The 24534-nt window shown below is 39.9% G+C and overlaps 2 long non-coding RNA genes across 7 annotated transcripts in view; both read left to right on the top strand.

Moving 5' to 3' along the window:
- Window positions 1-7335, top strand: part of LOC137476796 (uncharacterized) — a 32598-nt gene extending 25263 nt beyond the window's left edge. For 3 of the 5 annotated variants that reach the window (XR_011000612.1, XR_011000609.1, XR_011000608.1), the window contains 3 exons: window positions 3109-3661; window positions 4185-4284; window positions 5259-7335. This is a non-coding gene — a long non-coding RNA (uncharacterized lncRNA). Of the gene's footprint in view, window positions 1-638; window positions 2511-3108; window positions 3662-4184; window positions 4285-5258 lie in introns of those variants that run through there. The other 2 variants (XR_011000610.1, XR_011000611.1) reach the window with 2 other exon arrangements.
- A 12-nt stretch (window positions 7336-7347) lies between these two features.
- LOC137476797 (uncharacterized) lies at window positions 7348-24305 on the top strand. 2 transcript variants are annotated; one of them, XR_011000613.1, is made up of 3 exons: window positions 7348-8808; window positions 19967-20171; window positions 22703-23631. It is a non-coding gene; the product is annotated as an uncharacterized lncRNA (long non-coding RNA). The 2 variants fall into 2 exon arrangements; XR_011000614.1 differs by lacking the exon at window positions 22703-23631 and adding an exon at window positions 23682-24305 and having other exon boundaries at window positions 7353-8808; window positions 19967-20100.
- Window positions 24306-24534: the final 229 nt, after the last annotated feature.

Below are 24534 nucleotides of genomic sequence, written 5' to 3'. Positions count from 1 at the left end.
AAGGAGGCTAAAAAAACCTTCTTTGAAGGAATATTTTGGTTAATGTTTTATTTCCTGATATTACTGGATCACATGTGCTGTATAGTCACAAGATTGTTCAAAAATCTAAAAATAGTGCTCAAAATACTCAAAATAGGACCTCAGTGGTATAAATAACAATTTAAGTCAGGGTGCAGAAATAGCTTCCTGTCTCTGTGGTGGGGCAGTTTTGGCAGAGGGGCTTCAGCCCACACTGTCACTCCTTGAGCTCTGCTGCTCCTCTGGACTCCCCCATCCCGCTCCAGACCCCCAGATCACCATGACACTCATGACTATGCTTGGATTTCACAGAGGCATGGAATGGTTTGGTTTGGAATGGACCCTAAAGATTGTGACGTCCTGCAATGTTCCCCATGGACAGGGACACCTTCCACTATCCCAGGCTGCTCCAAGCCCTGTCCAGCCTGGCCTTGGGCACTTCCTGGAATGGAGCAGCCACAGCTTCTCTGGGCAATCTGTGCCAGGGCCTCACCATCCTCACAATATTGTTTTTTCCCCTAATATCTAGTCTAAACCCATTTTTCTTCAGTTTGGAGCCATTCCCCCTTGTCCTGTTGCTCCAGGCTCTTGTAAATAATTGCTCTCCATCTTTTCTGTAGGTTTCCCCCTGGTTCTGGAAGGCTGGAATTAGGTCACACTGAGGATTCTCATGTCCAGGGTGAACATTCCCAATATTCTCAGCATTTCCTCACAGAGGTGCTCCATCCCTGAAATTTGCTCCATGGTCTCCTCTAGACTCACTCTAACAGCTCCAACACGTCCTTCCTGTGCTGGGAACATCAGAGCTGAAGGCAGCTGGACTCACCAGGGTGGAGTAGAGGGGCAGGCTGACCTCCCTAAATGTTTGGTCAATATAAATAGTAATATTTTATTAAGCAGACACACTAAATTTTTGGCCTTGTTTTGCTGATGTCATTTTAGAAAAGTATAGCTGGAAGTGGCCTATGAGAAGTTAAAAGTGCATTTATTCTGAGAAAAAAAAAACAAAAAAGGAAAATTAACATTTTTTTTTTTTAATAATAACGATTTAAAATGTCAGATGGGCCTTGCTATTAAGCCCTTAGTATGTTTTTAGTAAGAGGACTACTCATTCTCCCTCCACCCCCACAAGAAACCCACCCCAAACCCACATTTATGTTGTTAATAGCATAACTGCCTCAGTCCTAAGATGTGATTCTCTGCTGTGGTTGACAGTGCTGGGGAAATAGCTGGCTAAGTGATTCTTGGATTTTAAACCACAAAATGCTGATCATGAGTCCAACATTCACTTTTTAACTTTGGGAAGAACAGGATTTTGACCTCAGAAAAGGCACAGCGGCTGTACTCATCAACATCTTGGGGATATCCCTTTCTTTAAAGGAAGGTCTATAAGAATAGGCCATAAGACATAAGGAAACTAAAATCACAGACTAGCCCATAGTGAAATCATGGTAATAATGAAGAGTGACAAAGAAGTAAAAATGAGAATTCAGAAACCAAATTTTACCCAGAAATTGAACTGCAGGTATTTTCACTGCTCTTATTGGCTTTCCAAAAGCCACTTGTGCTAACAGAGTTTTACGTCCCTAGATTTAAGTGGCGATCAGATACTATGCCAGGAGCAAAAATTTGCTTTAATTACAAGATGAAAATAATTTTTTAGTGGAAATTGAAGTCGTTTAGGTCTCAATCCTGCAAAGAGTTTTATGCTTGTGTTTAATTAGTGTTAATGTCTCTAAGTAGTCCCATGATGAATCTTATTGATGAAAATGGTGCTGCTCAGTTTGGGTACAGCTAAACATAAAAATATGTCTTTGTAGGGTTAAGGCTTGGTTTGCAATTGCACAAATTGATTTTTCACTCGAGATCTTGAAAGCTTGAATTCCGTGTTACAAATACATTTTGATTTTACTGTTTTATTGCCCTGGTCACTGAGATAAAGGCTGGACGTAGTAACCTGTTGATTCAAGTACTGAGCTACACACAGTCCTTGCTGTTCTTTAGAAAAATGTATTAAATCCTTTTCATTCCCCTGGTCTGATTTCCACCCTCTCTTAGCCTGCCATTCCCACTAACAAAAGTATTTCCAGTATCCCTCAGAGTAAAGCAAAGCAAGAGCAAATTATTCAGAGTAGCCACCTGATTCTGTAGTTCAGATCATGTAATCAAAGAACAAGAGCACTACAGTGATGGAACATTCATTTCAAATAGCAAATAATTTATCAAATATTGAGAGGAACAGTGTCCTCAGTGTTTTGAGAAACAGGGATCCCTGCTTATTGGTTGGTTACCATGAAAAGGTCAAATATTCTGAATTTTTGATTGCACACTGCATTTACTGTAACTTGATACTTCTCCCAAATTAAAAAACAAATGAGGCCAGAAGATGTTTGTCCCATTAGCAATGTGTAAGTGAAAGTCTGCAAATAATTAGATATCTAGGATACAGCAAACTGGTAAACATTTTAAATTATTAATGATATTAATAAGGAGCACTGAGGAGTTATTTTTCCAACTAAGAAATGATTTTCTGATGAAAGGGAGAAAAGTTATTCTTTGTCAGTGAAAAATTTGTACATGCTGATGCTGAAAATCCCATGAAATTAAGTAAATTTCCAAGTGATGAAACTTTATTGTCCTGGAAGAACATATATTTATTTGAGAGACACCTGTGCACACCTATTCTTATAATCTCTCTTAACCTTTTGAATTTCTATTACAATTTTTCTTAAAATTCAGACTATTCAGACTTTTAACTAGGAAAATGGGGATTGCACACACCAGGTTGAGAAGCTTTGGGTGGGGATGTGTCTCTGTGTGTATTTCAGCATGAGTTATGCCAGACTAATTAGTAGAGTTTTTCCCTGCCTGATGTTCTACCTGCCTTTGTTTTGCTATGCATAAAAAGAGAGCTATTAACTTCCTTACATTTAAAAAATGCATTATATTCTTGTTTTGCTGCATGATGAGGGCTGGAAAAAAAGATTTATTTTATTTATTTTCCTCTCAGCGTCTTCCCAGTGCTATTTTACCATTAACCACTAATGTTAATTATTTTTAACTTGCTTCTTTCTCCTTTCCCCCCAACAGTACCACATCAACCAAATTTATAAGAGTTCTTCAGAATAAACCCTTTCAAACACAAACATCATTTTTTCACCAAAACCCTCCTGATGGGCCTGCCCCAAATCTCCTCAGTGATGAGGAAAATTATTTTCTTTACACAACTGCAGTCCTGCCACTGCACTTATTGCCAAAATCATAAGGCTTCCTTGCTCTTTCATGGGATTTCCCTGACCCAAGGCAGCATGTGGTGGTGCTGGAGAAGAAATGTGGATGTGCTGCAGACACTATTGTAGCTGGAAGAAGGAGAAGCAGGTGAAGAAATGGATGGTGTCTTCATCAATAGAAAGCAAAACATAACTGGAATTAAATGCACATCTGCCAATGATGGTCGAGGTAATGTAAAATTATAAATATTCACAAGAGAGACCATGTCCTGCCTTGGCTGGCAGGTGAAGTCACAGAGACAAGAGTTGTGCCATCAGCTTTGGTTAAGATGTTTCAATGAACTTGGTGAAAAAGAAGAGGTGAAACTTCAGTACTGAAGACGAATAACCTTTCTTACCATCTCTGGTTACTGGTAGGTTGGGAAGGAAATTTTTTTTTAAGTAACTTCGTCTGAAGTGTGACATCATCTGTTACACTTTTTAACATTTCCTTTGTAGTTAGAATAATGTAATATGTTGTAAGCATGAAGCATGTTGGATCTGCACTTCACTCTCTATTGGCTTATTTTAAAATACTGAGTTAAGTTGAAGACATCTGTGCTTTCCTTCTAAGTCACCAACCAAGGTTTTAAACCAAAATCAAGGTTTCAAACCAAACTTTTAGACTTGGTTCTTGCATTTTAGGTATTAAAGAGCATTCTGTGGGCACTATAGAATAAGTTGTCTGAAAATTGTTTGCTTTAGTTGCCAGTTTCCCATGGTTTGTACAACCGTGGGAAAAAAATATGTATAATTTTTGTCTTTGTGTTTAATTCCTCAAAGTGGTGAAAATAAGTGTCCTTTTCATCTAATTTAGAAGGGTATTGAAAAGACAAATTTCTTGAGTCTTGCTGGATATTAAATCCTTCCTTGTGCAAATAACCAGCGTGTCTTCAGAGAGAATTTCTGTGAAGGCCTGTGAAAAGGCTTTATCTCTCTTGACCACTGCTCTTCTATCTCATCCTGCACATCCTGTCCTACCTTTGCTGGCCACAAGGTACTTGAAATGTCTTTTTAAAATAATTGCCTGACCAGTCTTAATTTGCTTGTATTTTGTGCAAGAAAACTTTCCACCAAGGGCTGAATTTGCTGCTCCGCAAGGTAAGGTGGAGGATTTGAAGATCCCCTGGTGAGATGATTTCCCTGTGAGCAGAGTGAATGATTCTGCAAGAAATTTGGGCTGATTTAAGGGAAAATTTGGGGAGATTAGAAGTGGCCACCTCTGGGCTGCAGAGAGAGGAACAGAAGGGCAATGAGATGCTTTGAGCAGGAGGGATAAAACATGAAATAACAGGGTCAGAACCACGATATCTCACATGAGTTTGTATTTAGCCAAGCATACCAAAGTCTGTGTCTTCTCCAGCATGATGTGTGCCTCTTCCTTCCCTCACCTGGTGTTTAGGTTTTCCCTGTGATGGTGAATGCACTGCTCCAGCCTGTCACACAGTGTGGCACCAAACTGGTGGCTGCTCCTCACCCTGGGACTCCCAGCTCTTCCTGGCTCAGCGAGTTCCTTCTGATCTCAGTGTCTTCAGCTGTTGTCCTCCACACAGGGGACCCAGCCACTGCCGGATCAGGCCCATGGAAATGCAACCATGGCTCATCTCCTCCAGTTTAGCTCCAGATTATCAGTCTGGGATTTGGAGTGAAAGGTCTTTGATCCCCACGGAGGAGCAGTGCACGTGACACATGCATGGCCAGCTGGAAGGCAGAGGGACCAGGAGAGGTTTCACCAGGAAAAGAGTTGAGAAGTTGAGAAGGGAATTGTTGCACTGCTGGTTCTGAGAGAAAAAAATCTCTCCAAAAGACCAAAAAAAAAACCCCAAAAAAAAAAAAAGCCCAAAAAAGAAAAACCCACAAAAACCCAAAAAAACCAGTTCTGCAGTTGATTTATATTTCTATTATAGGCTTATCCTGTTAACTTGTTCTTAGAGAAGAGCTGCTCCCTGAGGTACAATATATCCTTTTTAGAAACTCTCCTCCCCCAAGAAAGTTGCAACAGTGGAAAGAACAAAAGTTGGGACGGTGTTTGAAGGAGGAATCTAAGAAAAGTGATTGAGCAGCTGGGTTCAAGGCTGCATGCAAAGAAAAACTCTTCTGGGTGCAGGCATTCGGTGTAAATAGCTGAGAAGCACTTGTTTCTCAAAGAGAGTGGCTTCATGAGAGTTGTAATGGTCATTTTAGAGTTTTCCCCAATTACAGCATTTCACCTAAATGCTGTTTTGAGAACTACAAAAAGAAAATTAGGAATGATTCTAACTAGCCAGATTGTTCTGGTTTGCTTCTTCTCCATGGGGAACACAGAGGATGTAAATGTAGCAGGGGATTGGATGGGTGCAAGGGATATGAAAGAGAAAGTTGAGTGAAGAACTTGAAGAGTACAGGAGACCATTGCATCCATGAGGACAGGGCTGCTGAGTCAGGCCCGTGGCTATGTGCACACTCAAGAAATGCACATGTGCTGATAGAAAACAGATTTAAAAGGTAATCGTGAAATTGCTTTAGAGCTCTGGATGTGTTTGGAAGGTTGTGACTGGTTGTCAGTGATGTCATAACCATATTTATTATAGCTCATAAATGGATGGGTCTGACTGTTTTCCTTATTTTAATGTATAAATTGCAGTTTATAATGGCAATAAAACACGCCAGGCTGTGCATTTCAGGGTGATTATTGCATTTCTCAGGTGGTTAAAGTTACTCTAACTGCCTTTTAGCTCAGATTTCAATAGTATTTGCCCAGTGTTCAGGCCATTTTTACTTGTATTTTTATGTACAAACCTCAAATTAAAGTGTTTTATTGCTTTTTAATTAAAATGTTGAAGTGTAAAGAAGGAATGGTCACAGGCAGATAGAGAGGCACAGTAGTAGATGTTTTGATGTAAGAGGGGAGTGTGTGAGAAGGGAGATGGGGAGAGGTTGGGCTGCAGAGCCTGTCACTGTTTTTGGGTGTTTTACAGGTACCCACTACTGGTTCCAGTAAACACAAGGCTGAATGGAAACATTTGTGAGCCAAAGGCATCGGTGTCTGCCTCGTAAAATCTCAAACTGAGAAATGAGGGATTAAATGGCTGTGAACCTTTAATTAAGTGCTCAGCACCAACGTGCCCTCCTGCTGGAGGCTGAGACGTGCTGATACTCCCCACACAGGAGCTTGTGGGGAGCTCAAGCTCACGGTGTTCCTGATTTTCAAGGCAGAGAAAATTCCTGTGCTCTCCCTCTTTGAGACATCACCTCATGCGTGGCCGATTCACAAGGCAGGCTCCAGAACCAGTGGCAATGGTGGGTTTTTAGTGGAATGCAGTTATTCTGGGAGAAGTAAATCCCTGGGTATGTGAGTGAATTAATTCACCAGTTTGGGCCAAGTGCAGGGTGAAAGATCTACTCTTGAAATCCTTTTGGGTGATGTCATGTCTAAGAGTCTGCAAAGCACCAAAGTCCTTGTGTCACACGTGTGTGTGTGTAGTGGTGGCCTCTGTTTCTGTGTGAAGGGAAGGATGATCCCACCAGGACACTGGGACAGGGCTGCTCCTTGTGATGGGTCCACCATCATTCCATTGCTCCACACCCTTATTGACATCACCTTGCTCCTCCTCTAACACCGAGTCCTGGACCAACCCACCAGGGTAAAACTGGCAGTGCCAGGTTGATCTCGATGACCTATGAGGTCTTTTTGAGTCCAAACGATTCTGGGATGCTGTCTTGCTGGAGGTGAGGCCCCTTCTTCCTTGGTCCTGTGAGTTTCTCAGAGAGTGTTGAAGATGTGTGGCACAGCAGGATACGGCATCCACAAGGCTCCTGCTCCTCCGTAAGGCTCCGAATCTGACAAAAATTATGATTGTATCTCAGGTTTGGGGTTATGTTTCAATTCAGGAGTTTCCATCTTGAGGCAGGGCCATTGCAACACTTTGGGTGTGTTGGTTTTTGCAGTCCATGATTGGTGAGGGGTTGGATATTTGTATAGAGAATTACAGAATCATTTAGGTTGGAAAAGATTTCCAAAACCATTGAACCCAACCTGTCATTAATCCTCACCTTGCCACCCAGACCAGAGCACATCCAGTTGTTCCTTGGACACCTTCAGGGGTGGGGAATCCTCCACCACCTCCCTGGAGATCCCCTTCCAGTGTTTGAATGCTGCACAAGATCTTTAATTGGGATTATCTCTTCTGGTGCATCTTTACAGGAATGAGTGTCAGAGGGCTCTAGTTTGTATCATATTGGTACAACATTAAATAAATTAAGAAATAAAATCATGACTATTCACGTGGGTAAGAGCATGAGTATTATAAATTTAAATTAGGTATTGAGTCTTTCATTAAAGAGAAAAAACCCTCCACTTGAACAGACCAAAACCCAGCTGGTCTTGCTGCCTAATTTTACACAAAAAATGTACATAAAATAATGCTTTCAAGGCAGGTCCCCCCCATTGTTTGGCCCATCTTTATTTCTATTTCTCCTGTGCAAAATATCCCTTTTGCATACCTCCCCTTTCTTCCCATGCAGGAATGGAAGAAATGCTTAATGGGAACCAAAGCACATTAGGAATATTAAGGAAAAATTACAGTATATACACTATGAAATGAAATGCATCTTTTGTGAATAAATCCCTCCAGAAATCTTATATTTCCAGGCATCCACTTACATACCTTCATGTAACAACTTATACATTCGTAAAACATTCATTGAAAGCAGCTCTGCAGTTTTATAGAAAACAACATGCCAGGGATGCAAGAATCTTGCCAGTTCTGTGAAAAATGACACCAATTAAAGCTTAAATTGCTTGTTTTCTCATAAGGTACATATTTTCATAACTTTGAAATCAAATAATTGCTGCTTTTATATTAAATACAATAAAACAAAAAGGATGCTAGTTTAGAGGAACTGCTACAAGCATTTTAATATAATTTTCCCACCATTTAAAGTCACAAAATATGGAAAACAAGTCAAGTATGCAAAGTTCCAAGGAGATAGAGAAACTCCTTCAGATTATTACATCATTTGTCTTTTGTGTCAGGAAATGTGTATGTGATTTCATTGTTTGATTAAATGCCAAAAAAAAAGGCATATTGCACTTATCTAACTGATTACAGATTTTATTCATCTGAAAAAGTATTTGTTCGTACTTTGACATCAGAAGGCAATATTTTTTTTAATGCTCCAAACAAGCATTTTCAAAAAAATTATAATCCTAACTTCCCAGGCTTGCTTTTTATTTTGTATTAACAATGCACTGTACTAAAATTTCCCATACTGGAACACAGTCCCTAGTGGTTTTCAAGCTATAAACTGAGTAAACAGTCCCTTTCTTATTGAGTGTCTGCGTGAGTGCATGTTGTTTCTGGAATACATCATATTCATTTGCGGAAACCCTGTGTATGGATCTTTAACACTTTTTCCCCCCTTTTTTTTTTTTTCCAAGGTACCTAAAATAATGGCTTTTTAAGACAGTAATATAGCTGTGTAACTTGTGGGAAAAAGCACACTGTGGCTCACAATCTGAATTAAACGTGTGTCATTGGGGGTAAGTTTCATTTAAAATACCTTTTTCTGCTAATTATTCAAAATGCTAATGCTGTGCTGCTGTACTATCTCTGATTTGTGTTAGCAAGTTTCTGGCAATGCTGTGCTAAGAATACAAGAAAATCAACTAAAAATATTTCCGTATTGAGTTCCTTGGTTTTTTTAGTAAGAGCATAGAAAGGTGGCACTTATCAGTGACATTTTTTGGACTCTCACCATATCAGGGTTGACAAACTAAGCTTTACATAATGAAGAAACCTTAAAAAAAAAAACCTCAACAGAAATAATTTGAGGAGAAACACGAAGCTTCATCTAGGGACTTCAAGGTCAGATACCATTGGCCTGGCCTCCATTAACCCCCACAGGAAATCTTCCAGAATCCTTATTTTATCTTGAGTGGGTGTTCCCAAACTATCAGTCTTTTTTTTTTTTTTTTTTTTTTTCTCCACCAAAATAGAGACACAGTTTCCTTTAAAAGACATGAATTTCATCTGGTAGAACATTTTAACAATGTTTACATGCCACGGAGAAATTTGCAGGGAGAATGGTGATATTTTAAATTGCTCTATTAACAAAACTCTGCCTAAATTTGGAAGAGGGATAAAGATTTAAGAACTTAGTAAGCGATTAATAGTAAGATATTAAAAGACAGCTAAGCGTTCTTAGTCACTGGGGAAAATAAACTGGGATGGTATAATGAGATCCCTACAGTCTTGTGATCAATCCAAAGTAGCAAGAATGTAATACCAATGGGTTAACTAATTATTTGTATATATTTGAAAAGTCTCTCAGTAGTCTGAATCATGTGCAATGTATATGCTGAGGATTTCATGATCTATTATTAACCCATTAGTATTGTGCTTTCGGTGTTCTTTGGCAACGAAAAGCTTCAACAGGAATAAACTGTCTAAAATATGTGTCTTTTTAATAAAGTGGGTAATTTTTTTTTTTTTTTTTTTTTTTTTTTTTGGTGGGGAGGGAGAGTGTATCTTATTTATAGTGTCATTTTAAACTCAAGTTACAATGTCTTAGATTTAAGAGACAGGCCAGCAATGCAGGCAAGGGTGTCTCCTGCAAGGAGACAGAGATTAATGCCATCTGTACTGATGATTCTCCACCACAATTTAGGATTCTGGTGGCGCCATGACGCCCGTTTTTTATGGTGGTTTGCCAAGAGAAAATTACTTAAACCAATTGTGAATGCATTCCTGTTATACTTTTACACAACCACATTTCTGTACATAAATAGCATAATGAGTATTTTTTTAAATGCTCTCTCGCTCCGGATTCACCTACTTTGCATAAAACGTCAAGCACAGGAAGGAGGGGAGTTGAGGTTTTGTTTGTGCTTTTCTTTTTTTTTTTTTTTTCTTTTTCCTAACTGAGAAAGGTTTTCACATGGGAATATACTTTTTTCCCCCCTCCTTCTTTCTCCATGACGACTGACCACAATTGAAGTAGATTCTTCTTAACATACTGTAATGTGAGAATTTTCTTCAGCTGGAGGGTGTTTTAGTCCCTAAATTGAAAGCTGTTCTACTTCAGTGCATAAAAAGTGAACATGAATGTTAGGATCAATACCTTTGCCAGGTAAGAACTGGGACAGGGATGGCTTGAAGGCCCTCAAAACCAGAAGTTTTTAAGACTTTACACATCTGAGGTTGAAAGCTGACTTGTTCTAAGCTGAAATGTTCTAAGCCCAACATGATATCATGATATTAAGGAGAATGTACATCAGGCAAATAGAATATTTTAAAGTGTTTTTGCTAACCTCACAATTGTTTTTCTTGTTTCAAAATTTTGCAAAGAGTGCATTTATTCTTTTTTGCCCCAGTCTATGAAGAGGTGTTTCTGGAGCTGTCTATTTTATGGTGTTATTTTGTGAGCCTGCTGTAGGTCAATAAAGCAAGATTTATTAGTGGCTTTTAGAAATGCTGGTATTCTAATCATTGCTATATTTTTAGGAGTGAGTCTCTTTGTTGCCTGAGCCATTTAATCTGTCTCCACGAGTTTGATTCCTGGTTGTGTTCCTATTTGAAGGCAATTCTCAAGTGCGAGTGTGTTCATGCTGGGTGAGGGAGCTCACAGAGCTGCTCTGTCCCTCTGAGGGTTTTGAAAACTCAAAATGGAACGAAGTATCTAGTGTGATATTTAATGAGAGGAGGGCTGTGTGTGAGGGTGATGGGCTTGGAGGCCGCCTCTGCTTCTGGTTTTGCTGTGCTCTGAAAGATTTGTAATTCTTTTAAAGTCAGCGGCTTCCTACTGTGACTGTGAGAACTATGGTAATCAAGCCTGAAGCATTTGAATGACAATGTTGTCATGTTTAGATAGTCATCTGACTGGAGCAGATAGAGATATAATGCTGGGAGAGAATAATGTGTGTCTATAAATAAGGTCTTTGACCAAGGCCAAAACGAGCACTCTCCCTTCATCCTTAGGCATGGAAAGTTCTTCCAGGTCTGACAGAAGGCTTGGAGGAGTCTGATAAATAAAAATCTTTAGTCAGAGTTGTAGTTTTAGTGAAGAAAATGTCAATGTGTGTGCTGAGGAGAGGGTTTTGCTTGCTTTCTTACAACCATTGCAACAAATAATGGAGTTCACACAAAACACAGCAAAGCAGCTGATCTGACCATATTTCCATTTTTATGGCACTCATGGTAGAGAGGTGTTTACAAAGCAGAACTGTACAGGAAAAAAAGGTAATCTCCAGTACATCTCTGTGTGTTCTTTAACATAATACTTTGGTTTGGAAATTAGAGATTGATTTTAAATTGTAGTGCTTGGAAAATAATTTCCTTTTGATGTGCAATTAAGTTTGGTGTTTAAGTGTAACGTCAGTGTCAGAATAACAGATTTCTACTGCTGTGTGTGGTTCCTGCAGTTAATACCTCCAGTTGTATCAATATTGGCTGTTACAACGGCGCAAATACGTGGGGTGGTCTTGGAAGTACACTTGCTCTGAAAATTGGGGAAATATTACAGAAAAAATGAAGAAGGAAGGCTAGGGGACTAAACAGTTTGGTAGTCAGGGCAGAAGAGGTTTTCCAGCAATTTAGGGGCACTTACAGTCACTGCAAATTACAAAGGTCCAGCAGTGTGGAAGAGGGAGAGAGAGAGAGAGAGGACTTTGGAAAAGAGAAGGAAGGGCCAAGTACACAGGACAGAGAGGTCAAGAGGAAGATTGGCAGGACAGCCAAAGAGTTTTCCTCCAGAGAGAAGCAGTAAGGGATGACTTCCTAAAATAGAAAGCCCAAAGAGTATCATCAAAGGATTCAGCTGTGGGAAACCTGTCCAGCTAAAGAGGCAGCAATTCTCAGATGTTTATTATTTTTTGGAATGCTGCAAGACGTAAAGCAGTCAATTTTAATTAAAATAAAAACATGTTTAGATTCAGACGAAAAAATTTGCCTTTCAGATTTTCCTCAGAAAACTTCTGCCACAGTTCAAAGAACCCCAAGTTATGTCAGGGTCTTAACATGTCAGAAACTGCCCAGCTATTTGAAGCACAGTTGAAAATTGGGGTAGGGGACAGCCTTGCAGAAATATGGAGCCTTTTAATAAGAAAAAAGTTAGAATTTAAATTATCAAGTGTAGCCCAGCATGACTCTTATCATTTGGTGACATTTTCAGGCTTACTTATTTTTTAACTGCTCAAGTACCTTTATGATCACCTGTCATATATGTGTCACTACTTATGTCAGTTTGAAAAAATCAGGGTGTGCTGTTGGAATTTTGCAGCAACAAGTAATATCTGTAACATTTTTCAAGTGTATGAGATAATACAGTGTACGTCAACTGCTGCTGTTGGAGAAACATTGACTTGTGATGTAGCTATGCTTGATAGCTTAATTATTCATTGCTTTGTTACTTTTTGCTTTTATAAAATTGGTTTCTGTCACTTTTGAAGTATGTCAGCTCAAGATCCAAACATGGATCATACTTGCAAAGTCAGCTGTACAAAAGTCTTCACTTAATGAACATGTTTGCTTTACTTTTGTGCTTCTATAAATAATGTATAATGTAAATTTTGAAGGTCTAGGGTCCCTTTCCCAGAGGGGAGGTAGTTCTGGTGCAGGAATTGAGAAAATTAAATAATTTCTGCTTCTGCTGAGGGCTCTGCAGCTTTATGTGAGATGTTCTCTAGAACACCCTACTCAAGGAAACTTCCATTTTTGGCTGCCAAATGTATGGGGAGGGCACATGTAGAATAAGGCGAGGGTTGGGTGCTTGTGGAAGTTATACCTATCACAAAGCATTTTTCTACAGGCCTCTGGTTTAAGGGGAAACTAAAAAATTCTGCCTCGAATGCATGAATGTTTGTTTGACACTTGTCGTATTATCAGGGTAGCACCATTAAAACTTGATGCTATGGTTTTTTATCAATTTATATCCAGAATAAAGCGGAAGAAGTTACTATTTTGCCAAAATACACATTTAAGTCTTCAGCCTTTTGGTGAGAGTTGTGACTGGTTTGTAAGAAGGAAAAGAAATTCAAAATGCCCTTGTAAGGAAGCATCTGTTTACTAATGATGCTTGGCTGTCCCGAAGTCAGCCCTGTGTACTGGGCTGATTATAACAGGATTTCAGAGGAAGAGAGGCAGAATATTTGGATGAATTTACAGGAATTTAACAGAAGCAAATTTTAGTCGTGGAGACTGATGTGTTTCTGAGAGCTGTATGAGAGCTGTGTTGTAGAACAATAATCCTAGAACAATGATTCTCTAGGTTGCTTTCAGTGGGACCAAAGCCCGTATTTGCTCAGTTCATCTACACTTTCTAGTTAACCATGAAGTTTTGCACACCAGCTGCCCACCAATCCAATACAGGTGTTAACCGTAGGCTTTGGTTGTTTCTTGTTTGAGGAACAGAGCTTTCAGGGAGGGCTCTGGGAAAGGAGCAACCAAGCCACACTGTCATGTTCAGCTGACACAGCTGTTTATTGTACAACCTCTCCTCCCTACTTGGACTACTGCCATGGATGATTTAAGTGTGTTTGGAGTCCTGGTGAGTGCAGGAGCCTTGCTGGGCCATCTCTACTGGGACCAGTGACAGAAGAGGGCATCAGTCGTGCTCACTGGTTGGCAAACCCATGCAACGCCAGGAGTGAGGAAATTAAAATCTAATGCTCCTCAAATGGGCAGCCTGACGCATAATGGAGATGGGGCAGCGAGCCTGGGTATGTCAGGAACATCATTTTAACCCGACAAGACACATGTAACCAGGCATGACACGCTGGTGTGCTGGCACGGGCATGGGTGCGTCTGAAACAAAGGCAGTTTGCTGCAAATCAGATTCCCCTCACCCCAAACAAATTTCTGTTTGCAAGATTTCATGATTAACAGGCTTTCTAGGATATTAACAACTTTCTGGAGAGAGAGTGTCTCTCTTTTTTTTTTTTTTTTTTTTTTTTTGGTAAGAAAAAATTAAATGGAACACACACATTGCCTTTGAAATGTAGCCATAGGAAGGTCGTATATTTAGGTGTTACATATTAAAATATTGATTTTTTTAAGAATATAAAACCCCTGCTTACAATAAATACAATGCAAGTCATAACCTTTATTATAAAAATATTCCAGTGTTCCACAGTAAAAGGTCATTAACATTGCTATACTGTAGAATTTGATCATTACTGGAGGATACTATGTTTTGTTTTTAATCAGGCAGTGATTTATATAGAAACTTATTAACAACCAAGATATGGCTCATTTCTGATCTCTGACAAGTTTAAAAGATGTTGCAAATTAAGGGATTGATCCTGTAGATGGCTGAGCTGATAGGAAGAAATGTCAATAAGCAAAGTGCTCGCTCTATCACTGGCCTGTACCTTGCACATCAGTAGATGTGCAGCACATGCTGGGGGAAGCTGAGATGCTAGAGCTGTCCTGATCCCAGCCATTCCAAAGTCCCTGTACTTTAGAGGAAGTGAAGCATATGATTCTTTTATTTTAATTCTGGATGAACTCTTGTTGAGAGTTGCTTTTCCTTTGAAGTGGAGAAAGCTTCACCCCTAGGAATGCGTTGGGATGTTCTCACTTGAGGTGTTGGCTTTGCATCCTCTTGTACTTGGTGTGTGTGGGCAGATGTTGTGAAGGGGCACCTGGGGAATGGAAGAGCTTTGGGAAGGGCTGATGGTGAGCAAAGGTGGCTGGGGGCATGGCTGTGAAGCTAGAGACAACAGGGATATGGTGTCCATCACAAACAGATTTTCCAGCTCCTCGTAGTGAGGACAGGAGCTCACAAGCCTATTTAGTGGAGAAAGTGGACTTTGATGGGGTTCTTCCAACTCCAGATATTCTGTGATTCTCAGTGATGAAAATTCAGCCTCACAGTGACAAGGGGAATTCACACAAAACAGCTTTATGTTGATAACTTATCATGCCTTTAATTAATTAAAATTATTCAGGTTGCATTGCATCATTCTCCTGGAGTAGGTCAGCCAGAAGGTTTGTGCTGGGGTACTCTTGGTTCCTGTCAGCATCAGCAGTTCTCACAGAACCACTCTCAGTGATAAGAAATAGTGTCCCCTACCAGTATGACACAGAGCACCTTCCTGGAACGTGGATCTGCCTGCTGTGCAGGGACCTCCCATTTGGGATGGCAATAGGAGAGCCAAGGGTGCTGAGGGCAGGGAAGTGCCACACGGCAATTAAAATGACTGCTGGAAATGGAGAGTTCCTAGCAGAAAAAACTTGCCTTCAAGTAATTCCCTTTATGTGAGGAAATCTGTGAACAGTGTGATGTCGAATGTTACCCAAGAAAATTTCATAGAGGGGATCAAAATCTTCCTGTGCCAGAATGATCCTGCTGCACATGCATTACTTATTAACGTGGGTGAGTTTGGTTTGAGGGGTTTTTTAAATATTTTTTTTTTTTTTAGGTAGTGAGTGTTTTCCATTATTTTAATTGGGAAAAGCCTGATAAAAGCAAATGTACACTTCACGTGTTGAAGAACATGCTACAGCTTTTTTATTCTCATGTGAAACCTGCTTATATGTCACTTTATATGATTTTCTTTTTAAATTTTATTAGCTGAGTTTTAGTGCTCTTTAAAGTAAAAGTGATAGCAACCAGGTGCATTATGGGGTAGATGACACAACCCTGCCAACACACCTACGTGAATAATTCCCACATTTCCAGGCTCAGCCGTTTGTGCAGGACCAGACAGATGTTTTGTGCTGCTGATGCACAGAAGGCTCTGAGGCAGACACCACCAGTCTGATTTTGAGACCATAAACCATATTTCACTCCTCTAAAGTGAAATATAGTAATTAAGAAAAAAAATGTTGTTTGCCGATTTTACATTTTTATTCACATCACTTTTCTTTAATATTTTTCAGTTCTGATGAGAATTTTAGAAATTAAACTACATATCAAGCCCCCCTACATTACTTGCTTCCCATGGCTACTCAAATAGAGTGAGTGCCAGTTTGTGTCTTGAACAACCAACAATAAATATATGAATTTTTGAGGATAATGAGAGGCACAAACTGCACCCCATGCAGTCACTCCTGCCTGTACCTACATGAGCCTGTTACAGCTTAAAATTTTATATGGTTATTTCTTTTTAAACACCTCAGCAGACTGAAGCAAAGACTTTTGCAACCTGAGTTAAAAGAAAAAAAAAAAAGAAAAAAATAAACCCAGAAAAAGCCTTATATTCATTTTTTCTTCAAGCCTTTGATCCTGACTCTCCAGCCGTGGGAACCAGGAGAAGGCATCTCCTGTGAACTGTGAGTAGGAAGCTGTGAGGGAATCAGCAGATGAGTTTGAAGGTTAGGCCTTGTTTATGCTGAGGATTAAGTCATTTGTGGTCAGTACCCAACGCAGCTGGGCTGCTGCAGGCTCCCAGCTCCCATCAGATGACATTCCTGCAGGGAGAATCAGGGGCATTTCACTCCCCACCACGCCAGGGTGAATCCAGACCTGTTCCTGTCCTCGTGTTCCCGACGTGTCAAATTGGAGCAGAGCTCCTTGGATGAATAGAAAACTTCAGAGAATAAAAGGGACCTGGAAGGGATTGATCAAAACCATAATTTTATGGGTGTAGCAATAAACAGCCAAGCCAAGCCTGAGCTGCAGAAAAGCTCAGCGGCTGCCACTCGTGTTTCTCAAGGTCCTGAAGGAAAAAACAATCAGCAGATAGGGAAGTGAAGGGGGAAAAAAAACCCCTAAATTGTTGCAGTGCTCTGTCTGAGGGACCATTTCAAATATCTGCCTACATTTGGGAATATCCTGGGTTGTGCTCTGAAAGTTTAAGACTTTTTCCAAAGGTGGTTTTATTGTCAACCACTCTTAGAGTAGATTTGTTTTTTTCTAGCAGGCACATGGTTAACATCTTTCTGTGCTTCTAAATATAAACTCGCTTCCCAGTAGTGCTATCCAGGTCTCATTCCTCCTCTATTTCTCTTCCTTTTTTTTTCCTGTTCCTCTCCCTCTTTCTCCCCCTGTCACTGTGGATTTGATGAGGCTCCAAGTTACAACTGGATGCTGCTGAGACTGTGCCGAGTTGCACCAATACTCTCTGTAAAGTTTTACTTTCGTGGAGTGCTATACAGTGACTTTTTATGTGTCTAAGAAATGGAAACATTTTGTCTCGTATTAAAAAAAAAAAAAAGAAAGAAATATTTTTATACTGTGCTCCATTCACAGACCACATCAGAGGTATTCTAAGAATAGAATAGATCAAATATATTTTATGGAAATATAATGAGAAAAGGATGTGTTCCCAAAACTCACTCTGAACAAAGGAATGCAACATAGTCAGGAATACTTTAATGCGCCTAACAATTTTCTCATGTGAAAGGCTGAAGGAACAGTCTTGGTTTGAAGAAATCTTCCAATTCTCCCCAGGCACCCTGAACTTGAAATCAGAACTAGGAAAGCTATATATTACAAAAAAAGAAAATGTATGGAAAGAGTGACTGAGGGCATTAACCATAAAAGACGTTTTGAAAAGAAAAATAACATCAATATGAAACATTTTGTCATGTTTCATTTCATTGATCACATATTTATTTTATGTGCTCTGGAGCGCTGAAGCTTAGATGTAGCTACATTTCAGGAGCCTCATATTAGACCTGTCATTTTCTTTGTGGTGAAAACTAAATAGCAAGGAAGAAAAAAATAAAATAAATTGCAATTATTAGATTTGAGTTGGATTCCATTGGAATCTGCTTAAAAACCTAAGAAAAAATGGAGCTTGGAAAGAGAGACATTACATTAACAGCTATTAAAGGCACTGCCTGTGTGACAGATAGAGAAGTAGGAGGTACACCTACAATGTAAAATAATGCATCCTTTCCACGGTAATGCAATATGTTCACCTTAAATAGGCTTGTAATTAAACCTGCCACTGTTGATTAGATCAACCATGTAGGAAAGAAGCATTTGTATTAGTTCTAATTAAATCTCTTTTAAACAAGTTGGAGTTACGGATTGGTTTTTCCACTCCCCAATACAATAAACATGTATTTCAGATGCTGCACGTGGCTACCCTGTAGTAGATCTCTTCTTAAAAGCCTTTTCTGTAGCTGGTCTCTGATGCCAGGTTTCTTCTGCCTCAGGTCTGAACTTCCTTTCTAGGCAAAACCCTCAATGATTTAAAATTGGATTGTTGCAGGAACATGATGGATGGACTCAGGCCACTGTGAGCACCATAAAAAATTGTTTTAGTGTTGGTAAGGAAAAATATATATTGTAACTCAGGGTTTTGAATCTTAATGTATTTTCCAAGAAACATAAGGTTGGTTTAGAAGTTCCTAGTGGAGAGAAGAGGGGTAGGGAAGGCCTGAGCTTGAGGAGCTCTGGCAGGTTCTGGCACATTCTTGCTACTTTCTCCAGTGGTGGGTGGCATTAGTCACCCTCAGCATCTTTGAAGTTTGCTGGTTTAAAGCCCAATGAGATCCACTGTGCTCTCAGAACCCCTGTTGGAGCCTGACACCCTGTTAGTTATACTCTCCATGGACTGTCTGGAGTGAGGATTTTGGCTCTAAGTGGCAATTTCAATGTATATCAGGCAATGCAATCTATAAATGCTAACAAAGTCCCACTGTAATTTATGTGGGGGCATTTTGTGCAGTTCAGGTCTCTGAGTAGGCTTTCAAAGGTGGGAATCCAGGGGAATATCAGTCTTTCTCTCAGTTCATCATCCCTCCTCTCAGTACAGAGAAGGTTGTAGGGGCATGGTGAAAATGAAGGGACTGGGGACTTCAGGCTCCTTTCTGGTCCTGTTGGGCTTTGGGGCTTTCTCCTTGTCATGGTCCTGGTGGCTTTGTGTGGGCAGGTGCCAAAGCCCTTTCTCTGAGGCAGGATGAGTCTGGAGTGCAGAGGTCCATCCCTGGGACCATCCCCAGGATGGGATGATGGCCAGAGATGCTGATTCCCCTCTGGGCACAGCGTGGCTCTGCTCCTTTGGACTCCTCCTTTACTGCCAGCAGCCAAGTGGGTCAGGAACTGTGATCGTGGCTCTGTGAATACCAAACTTTATTTCTGAAACAACCCAAGTGAACTGAAAACCTCCAGGAACTGAGTGTGCTCTGTTTCACGTTGTAACACAACTGGAAAAAAAAAACCAACAAACTTGTGCTATGTTTTTGTATTGATTTTCTTTCTCTTGGTGCAGCATTTTCAATTTAAATGGCAGCCGACTGAGGCACAGAATGGGAAGGAGTGTTCTGAGCTCTGCAACTGGGAAAAGAGCCTGGTTTCCTGATTTTGTGTCCGTGTTATCCAATTAAATTTTGTCACTGTCCTGTGATTTCATGTCCAGTGCAGTATTGCTTCCACAGAAAAGCTAATTACAGAATAGAATAAGTATGAAAGTGCCTATATTTAATTACTACTGTATAGTATATTCAGGAAGATTTTTTCCCTAAAATTGTTTTAGTCAACATGAAGGAAAATCTCCTGATTTTTATTGTCACAAGATAGAAAATTATTTCATGCTACCATTGAACTATATTTATCTTCTATCTTTCTATCTACAACAGAAAACTTGAAAATTAGTTTATTAGATTTTATTGCTCCTTTTTATCCCATAAGCATTTCTTCAGGTACCATTAAATAATGACACAATTTTTAGAATAGCAGTTATCAGATGGTAAAAGTTTAATTTTTGTTTTTAAGTGGTGTGTTTTTGTCCTCTTTATATTTCTTAGCTGAGGGGGAAATCTTCTACCTTCAAGAAACCTGATATTTTGGACCAGATCCCTGTCTGAACAGGTTGTATGCTGCCCTTTTCAAAATCAAGCTATCAGAGGATGCCCTTCAGCAGAAGTGTTAAGAGGACTTGGTGAGCTTAACATGTTTCGCCTGCTTAATTTAATTTGGAAAAATTCAACCAGAAAATGAAGTTATTAACAGGTTGGTACATTCAGAGATAAGATGATGTCACAGGAAAGCAGTCAAGTGGGCAGCTTGTCAAAATATAAAATATGTATCTGTCAGAATCAAATGATAGATAAGCTGTGGCTGGGTGTAGGATGCAGTGAAAATAGTGTGCTAAAAATTGAAGCCGAATCCCACCAGTCTGGAGCACAAGTTTTAGTAACTATTGTGGTGAGCAGAAATACAACAATCCTGGGGACGTGAACTGTGCTGCTTAAACAAGCTGTGTGCAATTTCTGGCCAGTAGGCAGAAATTCATTACCATGAGACCTCCAAGGGACAGCAGAGACCTTGAAAGTGGCTGTTCCAACAGATGGGGACTCAAACCAGACATGGGGTCCCCAATGTGAGAGGATGGAGGGAGCCCAGAAGAAGCCATGGAGCTTCTCCCAGGGCTGGAGCCCCTCTTCCAGGCTGGGAGAGCTGGGAGTGCTCACCTGGAGAAGAGAAGGCTCCAGGGAGAGCTCAGAGCCTCTTCCAGAACCTAGAGGAGCTCCAGGAGAGCTGGAGAGGGACAAAGGATGGAAGGACAGGACACAGGGAACGGCTTCCACTACCAGAGGGCAGGGATGGATGGGATATTGGGAAGAAATTCTTCCCTGTGAGGGAGGTGAGGACCTGGCACAGGGTGCCCAGAGAAACTGTGGCTGCCCCTGGATCCCTAGAAGTGTCCAAGGCCAGGCTGGAGCAGCCTGGGATAGTGAAGGTGTCCCTGCCCATGGCAGAAGGGTTGGAACAAGATGACCCTTAATATGGTCCCTTCCAACCCAAACCGTTCAGTGATTCTATAACTGAAGTTGGGACACCCCATTAGGTCAGATATGCCAAAATGAGCATTAGTAAATCTTTTCCTGGGTAACTTGGAAACTTCTGAGGATTTAAAATGTGAAGATAATCTGGCCAATGTAACGAGCATTTCTGTGTTGGAGAGGTCAGATGAAAGAGGAGTCTCCAGTGTATTCTCCAGGAACGTGTACATGTCGTGTTCCGTCACAGTGCCCTTCCTGCCTTCTGGCTTGTCATCTCAAATAGCTGGCAACAGGGTTAAAGTTAATAAACTCTGGAATTTTAAATGGCAATTTGGAGTCTTGTATGAGCAAAACAGAATAGGCCACTTAGCAAGGAATGCAGTCGAACTCCCAAATATTGTGATGGCAAAATGAAAGAAACGCCATTACAATAAAAGTCAGTATTGTGTTATCATTGAATTTGGGCAAGTGGTCCCATTTGTGAGGAACTTCATTCACTAAAAGTTGCAAAACTGAGCTTAAAGGCTGTAAAGTCTTGGGGACAGCTCATGAAATGTGTCTGTTTGCTTGGGATCTTCCATGATGCAGAGTTTAATTGTGATGGGAATTCTCAGGACTAACAGAATACAACGAGTAGAAGCCCTAAAGAAAATGCTGCTCTTATATTTAAAGGTCAGAAGGGACTGGTCTGACCCTGTGATCTATAGGCCATAGTGCTTTGTTCACTGATATCACCATGATATTTCCAATTTATGCTTCACCTTAAATAGTTCCTAAAGACTCAGCTTGAGATATATTCTTCCTTGGGAAAAATAATTTAATACATTGTTCTATTGTAAATTTTTTTCAGTATAGAAAATATTTCTCACCTAAATCTCTTTAGCCTTCTGACCTTCAGAATTTGGTTCTTATTATTTATGCCTGAACAAATATAACTTTTATCAAAATTCTTTTTTTTCATAAATGAAACAGGTGGAGTTTAAATCTTCAATGGCTCTTAAAATTTGTCTTTTTTTGATTTGTTTTTTTTTTTTTCTCCCCTGAGTTAATTCCAACAAGTTTGCCAGGTATTTTATTGTGTTAATTGCAGAACTGAGTATTTTTGGGTTTAGTTTGATGGCTATTTTTTTTGTTTTTGAATAGTTTCCCCAGTGCTGTATACTGAGGAGACAGCAACACTGCCGCTGTTATCCTCCATTTTATGTACTTGAGGATCACATTCTTCCTTTGGAACTTCAAGCTGTTGGCATTTTATGTGCTATACTTAGTCTATATCATGCTAATTTTTAATTTAGCAATAATTGTAATGGTGATATAGAATGATCTATAGTGCTGCTGTACAAATTTAAAACATCATAGATACGTATAAACTCCAAAAGTGGAACATTTAATGCATTTTTTGGTTAAAATCTGAAAATAAATCACAAATCTCCCAGCATGAGGAGCTCTGTTTTAGACTTGTGTAATGACAATGCTCTCGTAATTGAGAGAAAAAAAGAAAAAGGAAATCTGGGAGACTGTTAGTCTACATGTGGCATACTTTTTTCCCCTTGAATCGAAAATAAAGAAAAAAAAGAGCCCATTGACACATTTGGACTGAAAAACCCTTTGCTGCACATGTTTTATATATGTGGGTTTATTACACAGATCATGTGTCTTAATTAGGTAATTTATATTGCGTTATCCAAAGAAGATGTTCTTGTTCCATTGGATACACAATGAAAGTTTCAAGAAAACTCATTAATCCTGTGTTTACAGAGATCAGAGCATGGCCATGGAATAACAACAACTACAAATATATCTCTATAAGCCGAGGTAGTTACCTACGATATTGTGTTCCCTGGATAATTGTGTTTGTAAATATAGATGTATACACAACCTAGGTGGGGGTGAGTCATATTTTTAGTGGGACTTTTTCTTCCTAATTCTCTTCCTGAAATTAAATATATTAGATTTATACACTGTGCATCTTTTGAAGCAAAAATTTAATGACAAATTGAACTAATCTCAATGAGGAAAGTTCAGTCATTTTGTAATCTCGGACAATTTGAGCCCTGATGTTTCAGAGGGGTAATGGCAATTGAATTTGAGCTCTTCTGACCCTTTTTTCCCTTCTTTCCACAGAACCTTGATATTTCCTAAATGAATATTTTGTGTCCTTGTACTAATCTGACACTGTTCACCCAGAAACTGAATCTAGTTATCGCTGGTTAGGCTAATTAAGATTTCTTGGTTTCTCTCCCCCTTTGTCATTAAGCTGGATTTGAGCTTCACATACTCTTGCAATTACTTTGAAATTCCAAGTCTCCTTGCAAATACTTTGAGAAATCTGAAAGCTAAATGGTTCCCAAGTTTAAAATAGGATGTTCCCCAGTTGAAAGGCAGAAAAGCAATATTGTTATATTTGTATTCTGATGAAATTCATTATGTACAACATAATTTGTGTCTCCATAACAATCTACTCTTCTTCAATTAGGGATTAAGCTAGATACTGTATTTTCTCTAGATCTTTTTACTAATTTTTTTTTCATTGAAAATACAGAAGGAATTTGAAGTGTTTGTTACTGGCAGTAAAATATATGTTTGCAGAGTTCTTCTTCTGTTTATTGTAAATCAGCTACAGAACAGCAATCCATGGCATCAGTCCAGGAAGCCGAGATTATGAAGTTAGGCAGTAAAAAAATGAACAAAAAAATCGTGTTCATAAATCTTGATGAACATCTTCCTTGCTATGCAGTGAGGACCTGCTCCAGCTCCCTTTGAAGTCAACAAGAAAACTCCCACCAACTTGCAGTGGGATTTGGCTCAGACCCTGATTTCCCACATTTGTGTCCAGTTTGGGCTGGGATAGTGCAGGCAGAGAATTGTAACAGATGGGATTGGTGCAAGGGCCTTGGATGCAGTGGGGAAAGGAGGTGAAGAGATAAAGGTATTTATCACACCAATTCCATTATTCATGGGAGCACGAGCACTGGAAACGGTGCCACATTGGTGGACAATTTGTTGATGTGCTACAAGCCCTCACTGCTGTCCACAGCTCCAATCCCCTGAAGAACATCTGAAATGTAACCTAGGAGAAATCTGTTGTAATTTGCTCTCCTGCTCTCTGTATTTATAAGCCTACAATATTGTAAGTTTTTACTGTGGGTGGACAAGCAACATCCACTCATATCAAAGCAGATACAAGTACAGATAAATATAACTTTATACATTCATTTTTATATAACTTATGCAAATGTATGCACAAGTTAGTCGCAGTCCCCAGGCTGGCAGCAGCTCTGATGTGGCCATTGTAGCTTATTTTGGACACCAGTGTTGCTGGACAATCCTGCTGCCTCCAAGCAAAGTTTTGCATGTGTGAGTTTGTCTGCTAGAGCAAGGTTTGGCTGGATGGAGATGGCAGGATGGGATGGAGAGGGGCACAGTCATGGCAGTTCTTCATCTCTCAAGCCAAGGTGTGGCTTAGGCAAGATGCATGTGGAGGCTCCCAGTGCTTTTTTTTTTGAGGGCATTAGCAAGAGGCGTTGAAGTCTGGAAATTAAGGCCCAAGGATCTGCTTGTGTGTGGACTGCAGCCCTCGCTGGCACCTG

This window comes from Anomalospiza imberbis, chromosome 7 (genome assembly GCF_031753505.1).
Source record: "Anomalospiza imberbis isolate Cuckoo-Finch-1a 21T00152 chromosome 7, ASM3175350v1, whole genome shotgun sequence".
Lineage (NCBI taxonomy): Eukaryota > Metazoa > Chordata > Aves > Passeriformes > Viduidae > Anomalospiza > Anomalospiza imberbis.
Note: the sequence above shows the minus strand (reverse complement) of the source record. Positions and strands in the feature narration are given on the sequence as shown.